We start from the raw sequence: 7,632 nt of genomic DNA on the forward strand, positions 1-7,632 counted from the left end.
CTGCTGAAAAGAGCAGTTAATGTTTAAATTTTTCTTTTTTTTTCTCCGAATGCCTTCAGGGCAGGTTTGGCTGGCTTGAGTTGTGGGGAGGTAACCACAACAAGCAGAGCCTCACTGCTTTGTTGAAGCAGCCACTTAAAGAACTGAGCTAAGGGGCAGGCCTCCAAATAAGGCAGGCGTCTCTATTTTTTTATTTTTATATCTTTTATAATTTTTGACAACTTTTTCATGCTTATATTTGGTCATCTAAAAACTAATTTGAGAATTACATTGTGCAATATAAAAACCATTGTTGAATTCCTATCATTTTGTTAAGTGAAATTTTATATCATTTCTAATTATTTCTTTACTATTTTTCATTCTCTTTTCAAAAAGTGTTTCATGAAAGGACTAGATTTAGAGTCTATTTTTTTTTTTCAGAACCAGGGATTGAACTCAGGCCTTGCACTTGGCAGGGAAGCACTAATTCCACTGAGCTATCTCCCAAGCCCCTAGAGTCTAATTTTTGAAAACTGGCAAGGATATTACTGCTCAAGCAAATTAACTTTTTCTAAATTTCAAATGCTTAATTTATGTAGCAAGAATGAGTACAGTGAGTAAAAAAATAAAATGTTTTAAAGAATCTAGTAAAAATTGTATATATACTACTTGTTTTTGAAATAAAAAAAATAATTAAATAACAGTTGTCATGAATATGCTTCACACATAAGTGAAACAAAACTAGAACTCCATATAATTAAGGATAAAATTTTTGTACAAAACATGCTTAACAAAAAAGTAGATTTTATTTATAATAGATACAGTAAAACAGAAAGAAACTGAACACAAGGAACAAACAATGAAATTGAGGGAAAGGAAAACAGGAAAAAAAGGAATGAGGAAAATTGTAAGTATTTATAAAGGACATCAGGCATGATTGTACTAATAATTCCATGAGTTCATTGAAAATAGCATTTAATGTTTAAAATTTTCAGTTTCATTTATTTCTATATACTAATATATATAATCTGAACAACTACATTGAATACAGCAATGTGCTATACAAAACCACAGTTGAATGCCTCTCATTCTTCTAAATGTGTACTATTTCTAATATCTTATCAATAATGATTATGCTCTCTTTAAAATAAATTTAAGGCTGGGGAGATGGCTCAGTGGAATAAGCGCTTTCCTGCAAATGCAGGGGCATGAGTTCAATCCCTGGTTCTGCCATAATAAACAAATAAATGAATAAATAAATTTAAATAGTAAATAAAAAAAAGAATTTAGGACAAGAGAAAATGTGGCTGTCTTATAAAACAATTCATGCATTAACAGAAGATGACTTTGGTTTGAACTTTCAACCATAGCTTAAAGAATACCTAAAAAGTATATTTTTATGACATTACTAGAACTTTTCTAAATAATTTACATTCATTAACTTTTGCTTCTCACAAGAAAATTATAAAGTTCAAATATTATTTTACAGAGGAATTGAGACTATAACAATTATATTATAAGCCAGTGTCCAAATTTTGACTCTGTTGTAGATATTTCCCCCTTCATCTTTTAAGGGACTCTTTGCTCTGGGAAGAGAACATATATAGCAGCATGGTAAAAATATTTACTATTACTGAAAATTATATTGGTTACCAGAATTTACACTGAAGTATTTCCATAGATTGTCTCATTTACTTTTCAAATGGACCCTGAGTTGTGATTTTTTATCCTGCTTTATCAAGAAGAAATGGAATCACCAACAGCTTAAAAAGTTATACACAGTCACAAAAATTGCAAATGGTCTAACAGAATTAAATCCAAAGTTTGTTTAAAGGTTTAACTCCAAACATTTCTTGGGTCTGCCACTCTTTCAAGCAGCAAGCAGTGGTTCAAAGGACTGAAATATTGGCTAAAGTGCTGTAAAGGTTTTTATAAAATATATAAAGATGGATTTTAAAAACTGATGCAACCACCAGTAATGGAGTAGATTCTGAGATGAATAGAAACTTTTTTTAAAGTGTCAAGTTAGGAGTTCTATCAGAAGTGTACTCAAAGGTTATATTCTCCTTTCAATTCAAACAGCCATGTTTTCACAATAACCAACACAGACAAAGTCCATGCCAAAGGCAATCTTGCTACTCAGGGAATTTAATATACAAGAATTTAAGAGTTACATGGTATTTTTCATTTTCAATGCTTTACACAAAACAGTACCTTCAGTATTCAGTCTGATAGAGTTAGATAAAAAGCATGTCAAAACAACAGAACAAGAATAGTAATGGCTTATTCTACTATGGCAATACAGATACCAAAATGGCACACAAGATTTGGAGGCAGATTTATCTAACATCAGATGGGTACTCACAAGGATTCAATCCTTTTAATTATATTAGGCTTTGAAGGCTCAGGAAGTAAAGCTTTTATGGGGTTTCAAGCAAGAAGCAGAGTATTTGGCTAACTTTGACTGTATTTTACAATATGTACCATACTCACCAGCTATGCATCACAGTGACCAGTCATTTCTAAGAAACAGAAATAACAGGAACTGTTTCCTGAGCAACTGACGTAAACTGGCTGGGGGGAGGCAGGTTCTGCTACATTTTCCTCTACTTTTAGTTCACTGGCAAATGTTTGGTGGGAACTTCTGAGATTAACTGGGTAAGACAATTACTTACATAAGGTTCAATTAGGACCAATAACATCATGACTCTCACTGTTTTAGGATAGGTCCAAGATCTGCCCAAGCTGAGACACTGTGAGTGTGTGGGAGACCTTTTCCAATCTCCTGCGCCAGCTGGACTAAGTTCAGGAGCTCCACCAGAGTGAGACCTTTTGCAGCACTAGCCAGACAACCCCCATCACAGCCCTGCAGAGCCAGCCCAAGTCCTCCCTGTGAGTGAGAACTTCCACTGTGCTCTCAGGACCACTCCAGATCCATCCAAACCAAGGGCCTATGAGTGTGAAAGACAGACTCTGCACTCTCCTGCCTGCTCCCATAGCCTTCCAGACCCATCCTGGTGCTGGCATACAGGCCTGGGGTGAAACTCTGCAGCTGAAGTAGCTGCAGTGATACTAGGGTCAAAACCACACAGCTAATCCAGGAGCAAAGCATCTTGCCAGAGGACCAAAACACGTTCACCTCCAAGGGCAGCAGCAGGAAGGATCTGAGCACAGTAGCCAGACTCAAGTCAGGCACAACTGGAAATACTCAAACTTGGTATATCAGCACCTGAATTTTAGTAGGTGCTAAGATTATACCTGCACCAAAGATTTACCACAAAGATCAGTGGACAGTGCTATATAAAATGAAAAAGAGAAGGAGAAAAATGCAATCTCAGGGCCCAACATCACCCACAACAAGTGCAGAGGACACTAGCACAGCTGAAATGTCTGAATTAATAGCACCTGAAGTAAAGAAACAACAACAGAAAGATATAGAGAACTCAGATCAGAATTAATCTCTAAAATAAAAAAGAAATCTATGAATTAATAGTGTTTGAAGGAAAGAAACAACACTAGAAAGGTATAGAGGAATTAAGATAAGAATTATTCTTTGAAATGAAAAAAATCTCTGAATTAAGAGCATCTGAAGTAAAGTATCAAATACAGTAACATATAGAAGAAATCAGAACAGAAATATACTCTGAAGTAAAAGAATTAATACCTTCTTCTCAAGAAGACACTGATAAAAAATAGAGGATATTAGAAAAATGACAGATTCCTTGATTGATCAATACAGGAAAGAATTAGATCACATGAAGCAGAGTCAAAGAGATATAGAGGAACATGAAATTTCAATCACAAGCTTACAAAACCGTTTGCGTTAAAGTGAAGATAGAGTTTCAGATCTTCAAGACAATATCGCAGCTAGTGAAAAGGTAAAGAAAGATCACTTAAAAACAACTAAGATGTAGGAAAAAATAATTCATCACCTGCAAGAATATGCAAAGTTTAACAATTTGAGACTAATAGGCATCAAGACGAAAGAAGAAGTCAATACAAAAGATATAAAAAGAATACGGGCAGAAGTAATAGCAGAAACCTGCCCAAATAAGAGGAAACAATTTGACATTGAGGTAACCAAAGCACAGAACTCCAAATACCTTTAACACAATTAAAAACACACTGAGAAATATAATAGTCAAGATCCCAGAAATCTACACAAGAACAATATACTGAAAGAGCCTAGAGAAAAAAAAGATCACATTTAAAGGAAAACTCATCAGAAAAATGGCAGATATCTCCTCACAAAACATGGAGGCAAGAAGAGCATGGAGCAGAGTACTTCAAGTCCTGTATGAAAACAAATTTCAGCTCAGACTATTATACCCTGTAAAACTCTCTTTCAAGTTTGATGAAAAAATGAAATACTTCCATGACAAAGAACAACAAAAGAATTTCATGATATAAAAGCCAACCCTACAGAGACTAATAAAAGATGGTCTTCAGAGAAACCAAATGATCAGAACTCCAAGAATGAGGATAGAAGGAACCCACTAAAAAGGGCAAACAATTAAACACAGGACAAAAAGGAGTAAACAGGAACAGGTAAATAACAAGTCAAGCATAAATCAATACACCTCAATTATAACTATCAAAAAATGGATTCAATTCACCAATTAAATGAAAAAGACTGGCACAGTGGATTAGGAAACAAAATCCAACAATATGTTGTATACAAGAAACACACTAAAATTGGGCTGGAGAGATGGCTCAGTGGTCTAAAGCGCCTACTTGAAACAAGCTTGGCAAAGCACAGGGACCGCGGTTCGATCCCCCAGCACCACATGCCAGCCAGCCCCGCCCCCTGGTGGGCTGAGCTGGCCACACACACACACACACACACACACACACACACACACTAAATAAATGTAATAAATAAAAATAAATAAATAAAATCATAAAGAAATTCACAGATTGAAAGTCAAAGGATGGAAAAATTACTATATTCACCAGCACCTCAGAAAAAGCAAAAGTAGCAATCTTGTTCTAAGACAGTCTCAACTTCAAATGAAGAATGATCAAATGAAATAAAGAAGGCCACTATATGCTGGTTAGGGAAAAATTTCAACAGGAAGAGGTAACATTCATAAATGTATATGCACCAAACACAGGAGCATCCAACTGCATAAGACAAATCTTAATGGACGGAAAAAACTAATATCCAATACCGCAATCTTAACAGGAGAACTTAATACCCCTTGTTCCAAAAAGATATGCCAAACAGACAAAAAATTAGGAAAGAAGTGGCAGAACTGAACCAGAGCTTGGAACAAATGGACTTAGTGGACATATACAGAGTGTTCCACCCAAGAAGAGCTGAATATATATTTTTTCAGCTGCACATGGGTCATTTTGTAAAATAGACCACATACTGGTCCATAGGTCATGCTTAAGTATATGCAAGTAAACAGAAATTATCCCATGCACATTATCTGACCATAGTGCTATGAAATTTGAAATAAATGAGACAAGAATACGGAAAAACCCCATAAATACATAGAAATTAAAAAACACCCTACTCAGCAACCAATGGGTCACACATGAAATTAAACAAGAAATTCAACAATATATACAATTCAATGAAAATTCAAGCACAACTTTTCAGAACTTATGGGATACAATGAAAGCAGTTCTCAGAGGGAAATTGACAGCTGTGAACTCACACATTAGGAAAATACAACGGGAACAAATAAATACCCTAATGTTGCAAATCCAACAACTAGAAAAGTAAGAGCAAACCAAATCCAGAGCCGAAAGATGGGAAGAAATCATAAAAATTAGAGCAGAAATTAATTCAATTAAGACAAAGAAAACAGTTCAAAGAATTAACAAATCAAAAGGCTGGATCTTTGAAAGATTCAATGAAATTCATAAAACCCTAGCTAACCTCATCAAAAGGAGGAAAGAAAAAAATCAAATACAAGCAATAAGGAATGAAAAGGGTGTAACTACCAAGACCCAGTGGAAATTCAGAAGATTGTCAGTGGCTACTTTGAGAATCATTACTCTCACACAATAGAAGACACAAAAGAAATGGACAGATTTCTAGAAAGGTACAAATTACCACAACTAAATGAAGAAGATATAGCAACTCTCAATAATCCAAGAACATCCAATGAAATGCGAAATGTAATAAAAAACCTACCGACAAAGAAAAGTCTAGGTTCTGATGGATTCACATCTGAATTCTACAAAAAATTTAGAGACAGTAAAATGACTACTCCTCAAAATCTTCAAAGAAATTAAAAGAAAGCAATCCTCCCAAAATCATTCCTGGAGGCAAGTATTATACTGATACCAAAACCAGGGAAAGAGGAAACTAAAAATAAGCACTGTAGGCCAGTCTCCTTCATGAATATAGATGCAAAAATCCTCACTAAAATCCTAGCAAATAGAATACAGCAAATCATCAAGAAGATCATATTCCATGACCAGGTAGGATTCATCGCAGGGATGCAAGGATGATGCAATATTCAAAAATCTATATATGTAATACACTATATCAATAGACTGAAATCTAAAAACCACGTGGTCTTCTCAATTGATGAAGAAAGGTCTTTTGACAAAGTCCAACACTCATTCATGTTCAAAGTCCCACAGAAAATTGGAATAGATGGGCTCTACCTCAATCTGGTAAAACACATTTATGAAAACCCAATGGATAACATAATTCGAAGTGGAGAAAAATTGAAATCTTTTACTCTCAGAACTGGTATGTTCTGAGAATAAAGGATATCCTTTGTCACCCTCGTATTCAATATAGTTCTGGAATCACTAACTAGGGCCATTAAACAAGATAGAAAAATAAAAGGAATAAGAATAATCCACGAAGAAGTGAAATTATCATTATTGCAGATGACATTACTGACATTTGGTTACTTGGAATACCCAAAAAACTCCACCAAGAAGCTACTAGAATTGAAACACAAATTCATTAGCATAGCAAGATACAAAGTCAGGATCCGAAAGTCAATAGCATTCTTCTGCACAGATAACAAACACACTGAGATGGAAATTATAGAAACAATACATTTTACAATAGCACCACAAAAAATGAAATGGCATGGAATTAATCTAACTAAAGAAGTCAAAAATATTTTCAAGGAAAATTAAAGTACTCTGAAAAAAAGTGATTGTAGAGGATTTCAAAAAATGGAATGATACTCTCTATTCCTGGATTGGAAGAACCAACATTGTGAAGATGACCATACTCCCAAAATTGCTGTATGGATTTAATGTAATCCCTGTCAAATTACCATCAACATGCCTCCCAGACATAGAGAAGTCTTTCATAAAATTTATTTGGAACCAGAAATGACCTATGACAGCAAAGGAAATCCTAGGCAACAAAGACAGGGAAGGAGGCATTATAATTGCTGACTTGAAATTATACTACAAAGCTACTGTGATAAAATCAGCATGATACTGGCAAGAAAATAGACATGAGGATCAATGGAATGGATTAGAGGATTCAGAAACCTCTATGAACACACTCAGCCATGTAATTTTTGACAAACGGGCCAAATATGCTTACTGGAAGAAAGATAAGCCTCTTTTTTTAAATTTATTTATTTATTTATTTGAGAGAGAGAGAGAGAGAGAGAGAGAGAGAGAGAGAGAGAGAGAGACCAGCTCAGCCCACCAGGGGGC

This window comes from Octodon degus, unplaced genomic scaffold, assembly GCF_000260255.1.
Source record: "Octodon degus isolate 3935 unplaced genomic scaffold, OctDeg1.0 scaffold00171, whole genome shotgun sequence".
In the NCBI taxonomy this organism is placed as follows: Eukaryota; Metazoa; Chordata; class Mammalia; order Rodentia; family Octodontidae; genus Octodon; species Octodon degus.